This window comes from Halichoerus grypus, chromosome X (genome assembly GCF_964656455.1).
Source record: "Halichoerus grypus chromosome X, mHalGry1.hap1.1, whole genome shotgun sequence".
Classification (NCBI taxonomy): Eukaryota; Metazoa; Chordata; class Mammalia; order Carnivora; family Phocidae; genus Halichoerus; species Halichoerus grypus.
In genome coordinates, this window is record NC_135727.1 from 88,660,935 (window position 1) to 88,681,906 (window position 20,972).

A 20,972-nucleotide genomic window follows, 5' to 3' on the forward strand; every position below is an offset into this window, starting at 1 on the left:
ACAACCACAAGAAAAAATTTGGAAAGACCACAAATACATGGAGGTTAAAGGACATCATACTAAAGAATGAATGGGTTAACCAGGAAATTAAAGAAGAAATTAAAAAATACATGGAAGCAAATGAAAATGAAAACATGACAGTCTAAAACCTTTGGGATCCTGTGAAAGTGGTCCTAAGAGGGAAGTATATAGCAATACAGGTCTACCTCAAGACAAAAGAAAAGTCTCAAATACACAACCTAACCTTTTGCCTATAGGAGCTAGAAAAGAAACAGCAAATAAAGCCTAAATCCAGCAGAAGAAGGGAAATAATAAAGATTAGAGCAGAAATAAATGATATAGAAACAAACAAACAAACAAACCCCCAGTAGAACAGATCAATGACACTAGGAGCTGGTTCTTTGAAAGAATTAATAAAATTGATAAATCACTATCCAGACTTATCAAAAAGAAAAGAGAAAGGACCCATATAAATAAAATCACAAATGAAAGAGGAGAGATCACAAACAACACCACAGAAATACAATAATAAGAGAATATTATAAAAAATTATTTGCCCACAAATTTGACAATCATGAAGAAATGAATAAATTCCTAGAAACATACAAACTACCAAAACTGAAACAGGAAGAAATAGAAAATTTGAACAGATTGATAACCAGCAAAGAAATTGAATGACTAATCAGAAATTGCCCAACAAGCAAAAGTTCAGGGTCAGATGGCTTCCTAGGGGAATTCTACCCAACATTTAAAGAAAAGATAATAACTCTTCTTCTGAAACTGTTCCAAAAAATAGAAATGGAAGGAAAACTTCCAAACTCATGCTACAAGGCCAGCATTACCTTGATTCCAAAACCAGACAATGACCCCACTAAAAAGGAGAACTATCAGCCAATATCCCTGATGAACATGGATTCAAAAATTCTCAACAAAATACTAGCAAATTGAATCCAACAGGTGTCCTCTAGAAGGTGCTGACTTCAGAGCGTCCATCCAAGGTGACAGAATAAGTCAATATCTTTAGAAGTTGATAGCTGCTACCCAAGAGAAAAAAGAATCATTTTTTTTCTTCAATACCCATTCTGTCTATTTGCTTTGCTACTAATCTTGCCTATTATTACACGTTGATGTCTTCTAGAACACTAACATGATCTCTCTTATCTTTCACCTATTATTTTTGATCCACATCATCTTCTTCTGACACTTAAAGAAGAATACAACTCTCTTTCCCAGTCCACAGCTACTACTCTGAATTTAACTAATTGCTGAATCTGACATCCTCTTCCCCCTCCACTAAAAAAAATTAATAGCATTTCTTTAATCACTTCAGAAGATATATTCTCTTTTATAGGTCCCAACCTTCCATCTTGTAAAAACTGACCCTTGACTTCATATCTTCAAAATGCCTCTACCAAGGGCATTACAAGACCTATCAGTAAGACCTAGATATTTTAAAGTAGTTACTGATATTGGGAATATGCTGGTGATTAAATTCAGTTTTTTATGTTCAGACATACTTTATCCAGTTTTGCAGAAATTAATTCCACTTGAGTTATTTGTCCATCTTAAGAGACACACATTTGACTCACTTTTTTGTGATAAATAACACCTATACTCTCAATGCAGTCCCACTAGGGTATGACTTCTTATATAGTCAGTAGGCTTATACTTGCCATACACTAACCTATCCTCTATCAGGATAATTATTAGAGATGTCCAGATATTTAAAACTACCACTCCTTCAATGGATCATTCCCCCCCCACACACAAACACACACAAAATTACCCAAGAATCCCCAAAATTAAGAATATATCAGCTCCTTTGGAGAACTCTTAGAAACTTGTTCCTTCTTTATGCATACCATGTGAGCTGCGATTCTCACCTTAGGAATGATACAACTGGAATAATAGTCCAAAACTCATCTTTGGCTCTAGTAAAAGTCATAAATATGCAACTCCTACTCTGAAGCCCAACAAACTAGTCTATATTCATTAGTTAAAGTTGTTATGGGCAATCACATAGCCCTAGATTTTCTCTTAATTACCTATAGTAAATACTTCTTACTGTACTTTTATACCACAAAACAAGCAAAACAGTCTGTGACTAAGCTTTATAAAAGGTCACCTGGATCTCTAAAACAAATCCAGATATATTTATTGAGTGAATTTTATAGACTAGGCCCCTAAATTCAAGGTTTGATTCAAGTACTAATAATCATTATTCTTTCTGATAGTTGCTTGTGTTAACATTTGGTTGGCATATTCTGTCCTGAGTATTAAATACTATTGCATAGCTGTTGCCACATCAGATAATTCAACAACTCATCCTATAACAAAGGAGCAGGAAAGATTAATCCTAGTCCAACTATAGACAACATTCTCTAAACAACTTCCTAATGAGCAAAATCTCAACAATGGTAAAAATATGGATATTATGGATAAATACCCTGCAGCCTTATGTTGGCTGTCCTTGGCCAAAGGGAGATGGGACTGACAAAGAACAAAGCAGCTCTGACATCAAGGAGTGTGTCTAGTAATATCAACTAAGTCTTGGTGTTGCTAGGAGCTGGCCTGGCACTCACAGCAAGGCCCTGGTGTTCTCCCATTAAACAATTTCTTAGAACATCAATAGCAGACAAGACCACGCTGTGACCATGATAGAGCAAAACAAAAATAACACCACTCAGTAAACATGCCTGAATATAGACAAAACTAGGAATATTATCCAAATTACAAAAATGATAAAATATCCCTCTACACTGGCTAATATGAGTGATTGCTTCTTTATTAATCACTGTTTTAGTTTCAGCCATTCCTTCTTTATAAAATTCATTGAAAAAATAAAATAAAATGTACTGAGATACTCAATTATAGAATTCTACCTGCTTCCTTGCAGTATGCAATCCAGACTAAAAGCTCCTCCCACGAGTGTTCTCTGAAATCACTCAAAACAAACCCAAACCATTATATATTTTTATCATCATTTTACTGAAATGTTCCATGGTTCCCTAGTCTTATTCTTCCTCACTATAGTGAACAATAAACCCAAAATCTTAACCACAGATGTGATCCTTCTGGTCTTTGATTCAGGGAATTAACACTATATACCTTTTTTTCTGATAGAAAAGTCAAACAATACAATCTAAGAATGTCCCTTCACTTTGTTACCATTCCCCAAATCTAAGTATTTCCCTCAGAATTAACAGTTAGTTTACATTCCACACATATGGGACAATAAATAATGTCTTTGTAGTCTATCATGATTTTTTTTTCCGTTTTTTAAAGATTTTTTTTTTAAATTTATTTGAGAGAGAGGAGATAAAGCACTTGGGAGAGCAGGGGAAGGGGCAGAGGGAGAGAGAGAAAGAGAAAGAGAGAATCTCCAGCAGACTCCCTGCAGAGCATGGAGGTTGATGCAGGGCTTGATCCCATGACTGAGATCATGACCTGAGCCAAAATCAAGAGTCAGATGCTTAACTGAATGAGACACCCAGGTGCCCCTTGATTTTTTTCCTTATAAAATTTTCTCTTTTGGAGATCATTCCATGGCATTAAATAAAGGTCTGCCCCATTGTTAAAATTAATCTGCTTAGATAAAAAAGATGTGGTCCATATATACAATGGAATATTACTCAGGCATCAGAAAGGATGAATACCCAACTTTTGCATTGACATGGATGGAACTGGAGGGGATTATTCTTAGTGAAATAAGTCAAGCAAAGACAATTATCATATGGTTTCACTTATATGTGGAACATAAGGAATAGCATGGAGGACATTAGGAGAAGGAAGGGAAAAATGAAGGGGGGGAAATCGGAGGGGGAGACGAACCATGAGAGACTATGGACTTCGGGAAACAAACTGAGGGTTTCAGAGGGGAGGAGGGTGAGGGGATGGGTTAGCCTGGTGGGTGATGGGTATTAAGGAGGGCACTGTTGCGGGGCGCCTGGGTGGCTCAGTCGTTAAGCGTCTGCCTTCGGCTCAGGTCATGATCCTGGGGTCCTGGGATCGAGCCCCGCATCGGGCTCCCTGCTCAGCGGGGAGCCTGCTTCTCCCTCTCCCTCTGCCACTCCCCCTGCCTGTGAGCTCTCTGTCTCTCAAATAAATTAATAAAGTTAAAAAAAAAAAAAAAGGAGGGCACTGTTGCATGGAGCAGTGGGTGTTATATGCAAACAATGAATCATGGAACACTACATCAAAAACTAATGATGTACTGTATGGTGACTAACATAACATAATTAAAAAAATAATTTGCTTAATTTTGTGCCTGATTTGAAAAAAAATCTCCACCAATATTCCACAATATTCTTGGATACACCTGGATTTAGCCATTCCCTTATTGTTGCCCATGTTTCACTATTACCAATACCTTGGTGACCACTCCTGGTTTATGTCTTGGTGTATTTTCCCCATTGAGGATGATATTAGCTGTGGGTTTTTCATATGTGGTCTTTATTACATTCCTTCTAAATTTACTTTGTTGAGGGTTTTTATCATGAATGGATGTTGCACTTTGTCAAATGCTTTCCCTGCATCTATCGAAATGATCATATGGTTCTTATCCTTTCTTTTATAAATGTAATGATCACATTGATTGATTTGCAAATATTGAACTGCCCCTGCAGCCCAGGAATAAATCTCATTTGATTGTAGTGAATGATTTTTTAAAAGATTTCATTTATTTATTTGAGATAGAGTGAGAGAGAGAGAGAGCACAAGCAGGATGGAGGGACGGAGGAAGAGGGAGAAGCAGGCACCCCACTGAGCAGGGAGCCCAATGTGGGGCTCAATCCCAGGACCCCCATGACATGAGCTGAAGGCAAATGCTTAAACTGACTGAGCCACTCAGGGGCTCCTATGGTGAATGGTTTTTTAAATGTATTGTTGAATTTGGTTTGCTAGTATTTTATTGAGAATTTCTGCATCTGTGTTCATTAAGGATATTGGTCTATAGTTCTCTTTTTTTAGTGGTGTCTTTATCTGGTTTTGGTATCAGGGTAATATTGGCCTCATAGAATGATTTGGAAGTTTTCTTTCATCTATTTTTTGAAATAGTTTGAGAATAGGTATTAACTCTTATTTATATTGTTTGTTGTGAGTTTTTTTGATTACTGATTCAATCTCCTTGCTGGTAATCAGTCAAATCAAATTTTTCTATTTGTTCCTGTTTCAGTTTTAGTAGTTTACATTTTCTTTCTTTTTTTTTAAAGATTTTATTTATTTATTTGGCAGAGAGAGAGCACAAGTAGGCAGAGTGACAGGCAGATGGAGAGGGAGAAACAGGCTCTCCACCGAGCAGGGAGCCGGATGTGGGGCTCGATCTCAAGACCCCAGGATCATGACCTGAGCTGAAAGCAGCCACTTAACAAACTGAGCCACCCAGGCGCCCCAGTAGTTTACATTTTCTAGGAATTAATCCATTTCTTCTAGGTTGTCCAATTTGTTGGCATATAGATTTTCATAATCTCTTATAATTGTATTTTGGTGGTGTTGGTTGTTATTTCTCTTTTCTTATTTGTTATTTTATTTATTTGTGTCCTTCCTCTTTTCTTTTTGATAAGTCTGCTAGAGATTTATTAATTTTATTGATGTTTTTAAGGAACCAGCTCCCGGTTTCATTGATCTGTTCTACTGGTATTTTTTTAGTTTCTGTATCAGTTATTTCTGCTCTAGTCTTTATTATTCCCCATGTTCTGCTGGCTTTAAACTTCTTTTGTTATTCTTTTTCTAGCTTCTTTACGTGTAAGGTTAGGTTGTTTATTTGAAAATTTTCTTGCTTCTTGAGGTAGGCCTGTATTGCTATATACTTCCCTCTTAGGACTGCTTTTGCTGCACCCTAAAAGTTTGAACTGTTCTGTTTTCATTTTCATGTGTTTCCATGCACTTTTTGATTTCTTCTTTGATTTCCTGATTGACACATTCATTCTTTAGTACCATGTTTAACCTCCATGTATTTGTGGTCTTTCCAAATTTTTTCTTATGGTTGACTTCTAGTTTCATAGTGTTGTGGTCAGAAAAGGTACATGATATGATTTCAAGTTTTTGTATTTGTTGAGGACGGATTTGTGACCTAATATGTGATCTATTCTGGAGAATGTCCCGTGTGCACTTGAAAAGAACGTGTATCCTGCTATTTTAGGATGTAATGTTCTCAATATATCTGTTAAGTTCATCTGGCCCAGGGTGACATTCAAAGCCATTGTTTCCTTAAGGATTTTCTGTTTAGATGATCGTCTCTTGATGTAAGTGGGGTGTTAAAGTCCCCTACTATTATTGTATTATTATCAATTAGTTCCTTTATGTTTGTTATTAATTGTTTTATATGTTTGGGTGCTCCCATGTTGGGGACATAAACATTTACAATTGTTATATCTTCTTGTTGGATTGTCCCCTTTATGATTATATAGTGCCCTTCTCTGCCTCTTGTTATAGTCTTTGTTTTAAAGTCTAGTTTGTTACTATAAGTGTTGATACTCTGGCTTTCTTTTGACATCCATTTGTGTGATAAATGTTCTCCACACCCACCCCACTTTCAATCTGCAGGTGTTATTAGGTCTAAAATGTCTCTTGTAGGCAGCATATAGATGGGGCTTAGTTTTTTTTATCCATTCTGACACCCTATGTCATTTGATTGGAGCATTTAGTCCATTTACATTCAGAGTAATTATTGATAGATATATATTTCATGCCATTTTCTTACCTGTTTTGTCTTTGTTTGTCAGAGATTTTCTCTGATCCTTCCTTGTCTTTGTGACTTTTGGTCTCTCCTTTCTTCTCAAAGAGTTCCCTTTAATATTTCTTGCAGGGCTGGTTTAGTGTCACAAACTCTTTTAGTTATTGTTTGTCTGGGAAACTCTTTATCTCTCCTTCTATTCTGGATAATAGCCTTGCTGGATAGAGTATTCTTGGCTGTAGATGTTTCCCATTTGGCACTTTGAATATATCATGCCACTCTCTGCTGGCTTGCCACATTTCTGTTGAGAAATCTGCAGCTAGCCTTATGGGTCTTCCTTTGTAAGTTAAGGACTTCTTTTGTCTTGTTGCTTTTAAGATTTTTTTTCTTTATTGCTATATTTTGCAAATTTAATTAAAATGTGTCTTGGTTTTGGCCTGTTTTTTAAAAAATTTGATGGGAGTTTTCTGTGCCTCCTGGATCTGGATGTCTCTTTCCTTCCCCAGATTAGGGAAGTTTTCAGCTATTATTTCCTCAAATATATTTTCTGCCCCCTTTTCTCTCTCTTCTTCTGGGACTTATAACATGAATGTTATTATGTTTGATGGCATCACTGAGTTGCCTAAGTCTATTCTCATGTTGCATAATTCTTCTTTTTCTCTTTTGTTCCGCTTCATTATTTCCCATTATTTTGTCTTCTAGTCACTAATTTGTTCCTCTGCTTTTTCCATCCTGCTGTTCACTGCATCAAGTGTGTTTCTAATATCATTTATCACATGCTTCATCTCTGATTGTTTCTTTTTTAACTCTTTTATTTCTGTAGTAAGGGTCTCACTAATGTTTTGTATTCTTTTCTGAAGCCCAGTGAGTATACTTATGATTGTTGTTTTAAATTGTCCGTCAAGCATGTTACTTATATCTGTTTTCCTCAGATCTCTGGCTGTGGCATTATTTTATTCTTTCATTTGGCATAAATTCCTCCATTTTGACATTTTGTGTAAGTCTCTACTTTCTTCGGTGTGTTAGAAAAACCAGTTATGTCTCTTGCTCTCTCTCTTCCATGTGACCTCTTCTCTCCCTTTAGTTGTAGAGTTTGTTCTGTCCATCTTCAGGTCAGTTTCTGGGGTACTTAGAATGATTTGATAGTTATCTAGTTGTGTTAGTGGGAGATGAGCCTAGGGTCCTCCTACTCTACCACCATCTTCCTCTCTCTCCCTGTATTTTCATTTCTTATCCTAAAATGATTACGAAGAAGTAGAATAACATTTTAATTCCAAAAAAATTTTCCAAATTGCTGTTCAGTTTCCTCCCAGAGTATAATCAACACTAGATACCATTTCCACACTGATTACACAAAACAATCCAAGGACTAAAAATGGCATCTCATTGTTATCCAATTTTTTCCACTTCAAATGAAGATGCTCATATCTTCATCTAAATATATTAAATAAGTTGAGGGTTTTGAGAAATAATGCTACAAGTTTCTTTAGCCCAGTAGTGGTTACAGTAAGAACTTAAATAATGTGATCTATTTACAGCTTTTTATTTATTTTATTTTTTTTGCTATCAGGCTGAGGGCTGGCACTCTATGCCAGGTCCTGCTCTTAATGAGCTCTCTGTGCATTAGTCTTGTATTTATTTTAAAAATTTACTGAATATCTACTATGTGGCAAACAAGCATTATTTTAGGTGATAGGAAAGCAGCAGCAAGCAAGATTCCTTTTTTAAGATGATAAAACTGCAGGTTTTTTAGACAATAAAAAGGTAAGTAAATCATCATCATCATGATCATCATCATCAGTATTCTTATATCTACCTAGATTAGTCTGGAAGGAGGCAACCTGTCATATTCAAATTATAGCAGCTTAAAAGATGTGCAGTGGATAAATAGAAGAAGAATGGCAGAAAGTCAATAATTGTTGAAGCTTAGTGATAGAGCTACCAATTTTATTATATATAGTTCTTTTTACTTTTGATGTGTTTGAAACTTCCCGTAATAAAAATTTTAAAATAAAATTATAGCAGCATATCCTCCAAGGGGTGGAGTAAAGCTATAAGAAAGATTTTCAATTTTTTTTTCTGGAATGCAAATTTTTAGCTTCGCTGTGATGAAAATGTGCTACCAAATTAAGCCTGTGGGGATGAGATTCTCCATTAAGAGAGATTTAAAATACCCTCATTCAATATGTAAACACAGGTGTGAAAAAAAAAACACTGGTAAAACCCATTTTGGGGACAATCCAGCAATTCTGGGTATAGGCTAGGTGAGAGATAATGTTTTTAGGGTATTTGTTGTTAATTTTCTCCATGTGGTTGTTGATTTTTTTTGAGGATAATTTCCTTTTATTAAAGACATGAATACAAAATTCTTAAGGGCAAAGGAGAAGAATGTCTATAATTCACTTTAAAATACTTAAGTAATAAAAATAGATTAAGCAAATATGATTAAATTAATAAAACTAAAATCTAGGTGATGCTGATTCTGGGTATATGGTAGTGGTAGCTACTTAGATTTTTTATATCTCTGAATCCCTACAAAAACCCATTGACAACATTTACAACAAAACTAGATGACAGAGTTTTCCCGTGGACCCTAAAATACAAGCAGATGGACAAGATCTGCATATAGGTCTTGTCTATGGAGGAGAATAAAGCTGTGAGCTACTTTCCACCCTAAGCCTGTCTGACTCAATACCTCATGCTCTTTCCATTACACTGAGCTCTCTCACACTGGGTAAGGCATTCATCTAGCCTTGAAGAGGCTTCTGATGTTGCTGTCATTTCCTAAGCTTCTTACTGGGGCTTTTTGTTGAGAGTCATCTCCTGTAACCAGAATGTAAAAGCCAGATGCACTCTGAATTTATGCTAATAATTTTTCATTTGAAATTCAAAAAGAAATTTAGTTAGGATAGGACAGAATTTTTTTTCTCATTCTCTCCATCAGGTGGCATAAAACATTCCAAAAATCATTTTACATACAACAGAGTAAACATAATTAGAGCTTCATTACCCGCAATTAACAGCACTGAATAATTTATGTAGGTCTTTATTGGTCCAAATTGTTGCTGGTATTTTTCATAAAAACATCATCTGCTCTTTGATGAATCACATCATAAAGTTTTATTTTACCCAGTATTTGTAATCTTGCCTCCCTTCTTATGTATGAATTATTCTTAAATAATTTAAGACATAAGAAGTTGCAAAATTAGTACAGAGAATTTACCAGCACCCTTCACCCAGATTCCCCAAAATATAATATAACCAACATACAATATCAAAACCAGAAAATCCACAATGGATTATTATATTATCAACTCAATTACAGACCTTATTCTGATTTCACCAGTTTCTATATGTACTTTTTATGGTGTATATCTCTATGAAATATTATTACATATAGATTTGTATAGTCATCATCACAATCAGGATACAAAACTTTTATCACCACAAGAAACTCCCTGTTGCTACCCTTTTATGGTCAAACTCTTCTTGCAACCCTAACCTTAGGAAATACCAATATCTTTTCAATCTTTATAATTTTGTCATATAAGAATGTTATATAAATGGAGTAACATGGTATGTGATCTTTTGAGATTGGTTTCTTGAACTTAGCATATGTTTTTGAGATTGATCCAAGTATTGCATGTATTAATAGTAATACAATTACTGTTGTATAGTAGTATTCAGTTGTGTGGATGCACCATAGTTTGTTTATCTATTCACCCTTTGAAAAGCATTTGGGTTGTTTCCAGTTTGGGACTATTACAAATAAAACTGCTATGAACATCTGTGAATAGGTGTTTGTGTCAGCACAAGTTTTCATTTACCTAGGATAAATACCCAGGAATGGAATAGAAGGATCACACAGTATGCATATATTAAGCATAAAAAGAACCTGCCAAACTTTTCCAGAGCAGCTGTACAATTTGACATTCCAAACAGCAATGTATGAGAGATTCAGTTTCCTTGCATTTTGTCAGTACTTGGTATTTTCCACATATATATTTTTAGCAATATTAATAGTTGTGTAGTAGTATCTCATCATAGCTATAACTTGTAGTTCCCTAATCTTTGATTATGTTAAATGTATTTTGATGTGTTTATTTTGGCATCTATATATCCTCCTTGGTGAAGTGTCTTTTCTAACTTTGTCACTTTTAAAATTTATTAATTTTATAGAGCTTTAAAAGAACAGCTTTTATCATGAAGGATTTTCTCTTTTATTGTCCTCTTTTTGACTTCCTGGATTTCAGCTTTTAATTATTTCCTTCCTTCTACTTTTTTTGTTTATTTTTTTCTCTTTCTAGCTTCTTGAAGTGTGAGCTTAGATTATAGATTTGAGACCACTCTCCTTTTCCTAATATATGGACTCAGTGCTACAAATTCCATTTTAAGTACTCAGCTCCAAATTTTTATTTGCATCAATATTTCACTTTTGTTTATTTTTTTCCATCTTGACTTCTTCTCTGACCCATGAATTATTTAGAAGTATATTGTTTAATTTCATGTGTTTGGATATTTTTCTGTTACCTTTCTGTTACTGACTTCTAATTTATTTCTACTATGGTCAGAAATCATAGTTTGTATGAATTAAAATATTTTTTAAAGGTTTATCTTAGGATCCAATATATATTATAACATAATGAGCACAGCATGTGAGCTTGAAAATATTCTGCATGCTTTTGTTGTTTTTTAATGTGTTCTGTAGATTGTATGGGTAGATGTTATTATTCACTTCTATTTCCTTGCTGACACTTTGTCTATTTCTCCTTTTAGTTCTGGGTTTTTTCCTTCATATATTTTACAACTCTGTTGTACAGTGCATATATATTTAAGATTATTATATTTTCCTGTTGAATTGACCCTTTTATCATTATGTAATGGCCTTCTTTGTCTTTGCCTCTTTATTTCTGGTAAATTTTTGCTGTGAAGTCCTACATTGTGTGATATTTTTTCAGCTTTATTGAGATATAAATGACAAAATTGTAAGATATTTAAAGTGTACATGATTTTATACATGTATACATTGTGAAAGGATACCCCTCATTGAGTTATTTAACACATCCATAACCTCACATATATATTCCCTCCCTTTTTGGGGGGAAAACACTTAAGTTCTACTTTGTTAGCAAATTTTAATTATACAGTATGATGTTATCAACTATAGCCACCATGTTATACATTAGATCCTCAGATCTTTTTCATCTTAAAGTTGTACCCTTTTACCATTACCCTCCCCCAGCCCCTAGCAACCATTTTTCCTCCTCCTCCTCCTTCTCCTCCTCCTCCTCTCTTCTTCTTCTTCTTCTTCTTCTTCTTCTTCTTCTTCTTCTTCTTCTTCTTCTTCTTCTTCTTCTTCTTCTTCTTCTTCTTCAGAATCCACATATAAGTGACACCAGGCAGTATTTGCCTTTCTCTGTCTGGCTTATTTCACTTAGAAAATGCCCTCCAGTTTCATCCATGTTATAACAAATGAGAATTTATTTTTTTATGGTTGAATGATATTCCATAGTGTGTGTATATATATATATATACACCACATCTTCTTTAGCCATTTTTCCATTGACAGACACTTAGGTTGTTTTCATACCTTGGCTATTGTAAATAATGCTGCAGTAAACATAGGCGTGCAAATATCTCTTCAAGACAATGGTATCATTTCCTTTCCCAGAAGTGCTTCTACTCTTATTTCACTAACAAACAGACTTTTGAAATACTCCAACAAACTCCAGCATTGAATAGGGTTGACATCAGCACAGACCTCACCCAGGGGATGGTGATTGGGACTCCTGTTACTCAAAGAAAAATGAGTGTCCAGGATTGTGGAAGTGACATCACAAGGACTTCATACATTGCAGAAATTCAGGTTAAAACTCCCACCTGCAGGTCTCAGGTGGAGGCTAACTTGAGAAGGAGTGATTGAAGGCTGTTGGCTTCTCCATATCTGTGATATATGCCTAAAAGTGTATTTTCCAGTACATATGTGAAGTCCTTTACAGGTTTTAAAAGGAATTGTCAAATGGCTAACAGACACATGAAAAAATGTTCAACATCACTCAGCATCATGGAAATACAAATCAAAACCACAATGAGATACCACCTCACACCAGTCAGAATGGCTAAAATTAACAACTCAAGAAACAACAGATGTTGGCCAGGATGGAGAGAAAGGCGAACCCTCTTACACTGCTGGTGGGAATGCAAACTGCTGCAGACACTCTGCAAACAGTATGGAGGTTCCTCAAAAAGTTAAAAATAGAACTGGCCTATGACCCAGCAGTTGCACTACTAGGTATTTACCCAAAGGATACAAAAATAACTACTCGAAGGGGCACATGCACCCCAATGTTTATAGCAGCAATGTCAACAATAGCCAAATTATGGGAAGAGCCCAAACATCCATCAACTGATGAATGGATAAAGAAGATGTGGTGTATGTATATATACAGTGGAATATTACACAACCATCAAAAACAATGAAATCTTACCATTTGCAATGACATGGATGGAACTAGAGGGTATTATGCTAAGTGAAGTAAGTCAGTCAGAGAAAGACAAATATATGATTTCATTCATGTGGAATTTAAAAACAAAACAAGATCATAGGGGAAGGGAAAGAAAAATAAAATAAAAACAGAGAGAGAGAGACAAACCATAGGAGACTCTTAACTCTAGGAAACAAACTGAGGGTTCCTGGAGGGGAGGTGGGTGGGAGGATGGGGTAACTGGGTGATGGGCATTAAGGAGGGCACTTGATGTAATGAGCACTGGGTGTTATATGCAACTGATGAATCACTAAACTTCTGCATGTGGCTGTTCAATATTCCCAGCACCATTTGTTCAAGAGATTTGTATTTTTCCATTGGATATTCTTTTCTGCTTTGTCAAAGATTAATTGACCACAGAGTTGAGTCTCTATTCTGTTCCATTGATCCATTTTTCTGTTTTAGTGCCAGTACCATGCTGTCTTGATGATTACAGCTTTGTAATACAGCTTGAAGTCTGGAATTGTGATGCCTCCAGCTTTGGTTTTCTTATTCAACATTCCTTTAGCTATTTGAGGTCTTTTCTGATTCCATACAAATTTTAGAATTGTTTGTTCCAGCTCTGTGAAAAATGCTGGTGGTATTTTGATAGGAATTGCATTGAATGTATAGATTTCTTTGGGTGGTATAGACATTTTAACAATATTTGTTCTTACAATCCATGAGCATGGAATGTTTTTCCTTTGCACTGTGTCTTTTTTAATTTCTTTCATAAGTGTTCTATACTTTTCAGAATACACATCTTTTACCTCTTTGGTTAGGTTTATTCCTAGGCATCTTATGGCTTTTGGTGCAATTGTAAATGGGATTTATCTTTCTGCTGCTTCATTGTTGGTATATAGAAACGCAAGAGACTTCTGTACATTGATTTTATATCCTGCCACTTTGCTGGATTTGTGTATCAGTTCTAGCAATTTTTTGGTGGAGTCTTTCATGTTTTCTATATAGGGTATCATGTCGTCTGTGAAGGGTGAACATTTGACTTCTTTGCTGTTTTGGATCCCTTTTATTTCTTTTGGTTGTCTGATTGCTGAGGCTAGGACTTCCAGTACTGTTGAACAGTGGTGAGAGTGGACAATCCCTGCTGTGTTCCTGACCTTAGGGGAAAAGCTCTCAGTTTTTCCCCATTGAGGATGATATTAGCTGTGGGTCTTTCATATATGGTCTTTATGATGTTGAGGTATGTTTCTCTATTCCTACTTTGTTGAGGGTTTTTATCAAGAAAGGATGCTGTATTTTGTCAAATGCCTTTTCTGCATCTGTTGAGAGGATCATGTGGTTCTTATCCTTTCTTTTATTAATGTGGTGTATCATGTTGATTTATTTGCAGATGTTGGACCACCCCTGCAGCCCAGGAATAAATCCCACTTGGCCATGGTGAAAATCCTTTTAATGTACCGTTGGATCCAATTGGCCGCTATCTTGTTGAGAATTTTTGCATCCATGTTCATCAGGGATATTGGTCTACAATTCTCCCTTTTAGTTTGGGGATCAAGGTAATGTGGCCTCATAGAATAAGTTTGGAAGTTTTCTTTCCATTTCTATTTTATGGGACAGTTTCAGAAAAACAGGCATTAGTTCTTCTTTAAATGTTTGGTAGAATTGCCCTGGGAAGGCACCCGGTCCTGGACTTTTGTTTGTTGGGAGATTTTTGATTACTGATTCCATTTCTTTTCTGGTTATGGGTCTGCTCAGATTTTCTTTTTTTTTTTTTAATTTTTTTATTGTTATGTTAATCCCCATACATTACATCATTAGTTTTAGATATAGTGTTCCATGATTCATTGTTTGTGCATAACACCCAGTGCTCCATGCAGAACGTGCCCTCCTCAATACCCATCACCAGGCTAACCCATCCTCCCACCCCCCTCCCCTCTAGAACCCTCAGTTTGTTTTTCAGAGTCCATCGTCTCTCATGGTTCTTCTCCCCCTCCGATTTCTCCCCCTTCATTCTTCCCCTCCTGCTACTTTCTTCTTCTTCTTCTTTTCTTTCTTAACATATATTGCATTATTTGTTTCAGAGGTACAGATCTGAGATTCAATAGTCTTGCACAATTCACAGCGCTTACCAGAACACATACCCTCCCCAGTGTCCATCACCCAGTCACCCCATCCCTCCCACCCCACCCCCCACTCCAGCAACCCTCAGTTTGTTTCCTGAGATTAAGAATTCCTCATATCAGTGAGGTCATATGATACATGTCTTTCTCTGTTTGACTTATTTCGCTCAGCATAATACCCTCCAGTTCCATCCACGTCGTTGCAAATGGCAAGATCTCATTCCTTTTGATGGCTGCATAATATTCCATTGTATATATATATACCACATCTTCTTTATCCATTCATCTGTTGATGGACATCTTGGCTCTTTCCACAGCTTGGCTATTGTGGACATTGCTGCTATAAACATCGGGGTGCACGTAGCCTTTCGGGTCCCTACTTTTGTATCTTTGGGGTAAATACTCAGTAGTGCAATTGCTGGATCATATGGTAGCTCTATTTTCAACTTTTTGAGGAACCTCCATACTGTTTTCCAGAGTGGCTGCACCAGCTTGCATTCCCACCAACAGTGTAGGAGGGTTCCCCTTTCTCCGCATCCCCGCCAACATCTGTCATTTCCTGACTTGTTCATTTTAGCCATTCTGACTGGTGTGAGGTGGTATCTCATTGAGGTTTTGATTTGGATTTCCCTGATGCCGAGTGATATTGAACACTTCTTCATGTGTCTGTTGGCCATTTGGATGTCTTCTTTGGAAAAATGTCTGTTCATGTCTTCTGCCCATTTCTTGATTGGATTCTTTGTTCTTTTGGTGTTGAGTTTGATGAGTTCTTTATAGATTTTGGATACTAGCCCTTTATCTGATATGTCATTTGCAAATATCTTCTCCCATTCTGTCAGTTGTCTTTTGGTTTTGTTGACTGTTTCCTTTGCTTTGCAGAAGCTTTTTATCTTGATGAAGTCCCAATAGTTCATTTTTGCCCTTGCTTCCCTTGCCTTTGGCGATGTTTCTAGGAAGAAGTTGCTGCGGCTGAGGTCGAAGAGGTTGCTGCCTGTGTTCTCCTCAAGGATTTTGATGGACTCCTGTCTCACATTGAGGTCTTTCAACCATTTGGAGTCTATTTTTGTGTGTGGTGTAAGGAAATGGTCCACTTTCATTCTTCTGCATGTGGCTGTCCAATTTTCCCAACACCATTTGTTGAAGAGACTGTCTTTTTTCCATTGGACATTCTTTCCTGCTTTGTCAAAGATTAGTTGACCATAGAGTTGAGGGTCCATTTCTGGGCTCTCTATTCTGTTCCATTGATCTATGTGTCTGTTTTTGTGCCAGTACCATACTGTCTTGATGATGACAGCTTTGTAGTAGAGCTGGAAGTCTGGAATTGTGATGCCGCCAGCTTTGCTTTTCTTTTTCAACATTCCTCTGGCTATGCGGGGTCTTTTCTGGTTCCATACAAATTTTAGGATTATTTGTTCCATTTCTTTGAAGAAAGTGGATGGTATTTTGATGGGGATTGCATTGAATGTGTAGATTGCTCTAGGTAGGATTGACATCTTCACAATATTTGTTCTTCCAATCCATGAGCATGGAACGTTTTTCCATTTCTTTGTGTCTTCCTCAATTTCTTTCATGAGTATTTTATAGTTTTCTGAGTACAGATCCTTTGCCTCTTTGGTTAGATTTATTCCTAGGTATCTTATGGTTTTGGGTGCAATTGTAAATGGGATCGACTCCTTAATTTCTCTTTCTTCTGACTTGTTGTTGGTGTATAGGAATGCCACTGACTTCTGTGCATTGATTTTATATCCTGCCACTTTACTGAATTCCTGTATGAGTTCTAGCAGTTTTGGGGTGGAGTCTTTGGGATTTTCCACATAAAGTATCATATCATCTGCAAAGAGTGAGAGTTTGACTTCTTCTTTGCCAATTTGGATGCCTTTGATTTCTTTTTGTTGTCTGATTGCTGTGGCTAGTACTTCCAATACTATGTTGAATAGCAGTGGTGATAGTGGACATCCCTGCCGCGTTCCTGACCTTAGGGGGAAAGCACTCAGTTTTTCCCCATTGAGAATGATATTCGCTGTAGGTTTTTCATAGATGGCTTTTATGATATTGAGGTATGTACCCTCGATCCCTATACTCTGAAGAGTTTTGATCAAGAAAGGATGCTGTACTTTGTCAAATGCTTTTTCTGCATCTATTGAGAGGATCATATGATTCTTGTTCTTTCTTTTGTTAATGTATTGTATCACGTTGATTGATTTGCGGATGTTGAACCAACCTTGCAGCCCAGGGATAAATCCCACTTGGTCGTGGTGAATAATCCTTTTAATGTACTGTTGAATCCTATTGGCTAGTATTTTGGTGAGAATTTTTGCATCCATGTTCATCAGGGATATTGGTCTGTAATTCTCCTTTTTGATGGGGTCTTTGTCTGGTTTTGGGATCAAGGTAATGCTGGCCTCATAGAATGAGTTTGGAAGTTTTCCTTCCATTTCTATTTTTTGGAACAGTTTCAGAAGGATAGGTATTAATTCTTCTTGAAATGTTTGGTAGAATTCCCCTGGGAAGCCATCTGGCCCTGGGCTTTTGTGTTTTGGGAGATTTTTGATGACTGCTTCTATTTCCTTAGTGGTTATAGGTCTGTTCAGGTTTTCTATTTCTTCCTGGTTCAGTTTTGGTAGTTGATACATCTCTAGGAATGCATCCATTACTTCCAGGTTATCTAATTTGCTGGCATAGAGTTGCTCATAATATGTTCTTATAATTGTTTGTATTTCTTTGGTGTTGGTTGTGATTTCTCCTCTTTCATTCATGATTTTGTTGATTTGGGTCATTTCTCTTTTCTTTTTGATAAGTCTGGCCAGGGGCTTATCAATCTTGTTAATTCTTTCAAAGAACCAGCTCCTAGTTTCGTTGATCTGTTCTACTGTTCTTTTGGTTTCTATTTCATTGATTTCTGCTCTGATCTTTATTATTTCTCTTCTCCTGCTGGGTTTAGGCTTTATTTGCTGTTCTTTCTCCAGCTCCTTTAGGTGTAGGGTTAGGTTGTGTACTTGAGACCTTTCTTGTTTCTTGAGAAAGGCTTGTATTGCTATATACTTTCCTCTTAGGACTGCCTTTGCTGTATCCCAAAGATTTTGAATAGTTGTGTTTTCATTTTCATTGGTTTCCATGAATTTTTTTAATTCTTCTTTAATTTCCTGGTTGACCCATTCATTCTTCAGTAGGATGCTCTTTAGCCTCCATGTATTTGAGTTCTTTCCGACTTTCCTCTTGTGATTGAGTTCTAGTTTCAAAGCATTGTGGTCTGAAAATAGGCAGGGGATGATCCCAATCTTCTGGTACCGGTTGAGACCTGATTTATGACCTAGGATGTGATCTATTCCGGAGAATGTTCCATGGGCACTTGAGAAGAATGTGTATTCCGTTGCTTTGGGATGGAATGTTCTGAATATGTCTGTGAAGTCCATTTGGTCCAGTGTGTCATTTAAAGTCTTTATTTCCTTGTTGATCTTTTGCTTAGACGATCTGTCCATTTCAGTGAGGGGGGTGTTAAAGTCCCCCACTATTATTGTATTGTTGTCGATGTGTTTCTTTGCTTTTGTTATTAATTGCCTTATATAATTGGCTGCTCCCATGTTAGGGGCATAGATATTTACAATTGTTAGATCTTCTTGTTGGATAGACCCTTTAAGTATGATATAGTGTCCTTCCTCATCTCTTATTGCAGTCTTTGGTTTAAAATCTAATTTGTCTGATATAAGGATTGCCACCCCAGCTTTCTTTTGGTGTCCATTAGCATGGTAAATGGTTTTCCACCCCCTCACTTTCAATCTGGGGGTGTCTTTGGGTCTAAAATGAGTCTCTTGCAGACAGCATATCGATGGGTCTTGTTTTTTAATCCAATCTGATAGCCTGTGTCTTTTGATTGGGGCATTTAGCCCATTTACATTCAGGGTAACTATTGAAAGATAGGAATTCAGTGCCATTGTATTGCCTGTAAAGTGACTGTTACTGTATATTGTTTGTGTTCCTTTCTGGTCTATGTTGCTTTTAGGCTCTCTCTTTTCTTAGAGGACCCCTTTCAATATTTGTTGTAGGGCTGGTTTCGTGTTTGCAAATTCCTTTAGTTTTTGTTTGTCCTGGAAGCTTTTTATCTCTCCTTCAATTTTCAATGACAGCCTAGCTGGATATAGTATTCTTGGCTGCATATTTTTCTCATTTAGTGCTCTGAATATGTCCTGCCAGTCCTTTCTGGCCTGCCAGGTCTCTGTGGATAAGTCTGTTGCCAATCTAATGTTTCTACCATTGTAGGTTACATATCTCTTCTCCCGAGCTGCTTTCAGGATTTTCTCTTTGTCTCTGAGACTGGTAAGTTTTACTATTAGATGTCGGGGTGTTGACCTATTTTTATTGATTTTGAGAGGGGTTCTCTGTGCTTCCTGGATTTTGATGCCTGTTTCCTTCCCCAAATTAGGGAAGTTCTCTGCTATAATTTGCTCCATTATACCTTCTGCCCCTCTCTCTCTTTCTTCTTCTTCTGGGATCCCAATTATTCTAATGTTGTTTCGTCTTATGGTATCGTTTATCTCTCGAATTCTGCCCTCGTGATCCAGTAGTTGTTTATCTCTCTTTTTCTCAGCTTCTTTATTTTCCATCATTTGGTCTTCTATCTCACTGATTCTTTCTTCTGCCTCATTTATCCTAGCAGTTAGCGCCCCCATATTTGATTGCACCTCATTGATAGCCTTTTTGATTTCTACTTGGTTAGATTTTAGTTCTTTTACTTCTCCAGAAAGGGTTTCTCTAATAACTTCCATGTTTTTTTCAAGCCCAGCTAGTATCTTTAAAGTGATGATTCTGAACTCTAGATCTGACATCGTACTAATGTCCGTATTGAGTAGGTCCCTGGCAGTTGGTACTACCTCTTGTTCTTTTTGTTGAGGTGATTTTTTCCGTCTTGTCATTTTGTGCAGAGGAGAATAGATTAATGAGAGAACAAAATGCTAGCAGGGTAACAACGTCCCCAGAAAATATACTCTAAACAAATCAGAAAAGACCTTCCAGAAAGTGGTCGCTTTTCTGTTCAGAGAGTTGTTGCTATTCTTTTCTTCAATCTCCTGTTGCATTTGTAGGTGTTCAGAATGGTTTGATCCCTATCCAGCTGAATTCCTGAGAGGAGACGAAATCCAGGTCTCCTACTCCTCCGCCATCTTGCTCCGCCCCCCTCGGGTCTGCTCAGATTTTCTATTTCTTCCTGTTTCAGTTTTGGTTGTTTATATGTTTCTAGGAACTTATGCATTCTTTCCAGATTGCCTAATTTGTTGACATATAATTGCTCATAATGTTCTTTATAATTGTATTTCTGCAGTGTTGGTTGTGATCTCTCCTCTCTCATTCATGATTTTGTTTATTTGGGTCCTTTCTCTTTTCTTTTTGATAAGTCTGGCTAGGGGTTTATCAATCTTGTTAATTCTTCAAAGAACCAGCTCCTATTTTTGTTGATCTGTTCTGTGTTTTTCATTTGTATGTCATTGATTTCTGCTCTAATCTTTAGTATTTCCTTTCTCATTCTGGATTTAGGCTTTATTTCTGTTCTTTCTCCAGCTCCTTTAAGTGTAAGGATAGCTTGTATATTTGAGATTCTTCTTGCTTCTTGAGGAAGGCCTGTATTCCTATATACTTCCCCCTTAGGACCACCTTTTCTGCTTCCCAAAGGTTCTGGACTGTCCTGTTTTCATTTTCATTTGC

The 20,972-nt window shown here is 36.6% G+C and overlaps 1 long non-coding RNA gene across 1 annotated transcript in view; it reads left to right on the forward strand.

The window, feature by feature from the left end:
- LOC118551451 (uncharacterized) overlaps nucleotides 1-20,972 on the forward strand; it is a 270,278-nt gene that overhangs the window by 103,179 nt on the left and 146,127 nt on the right. The gene's annotated exons all lie outside the window — the stretch shown is intronic.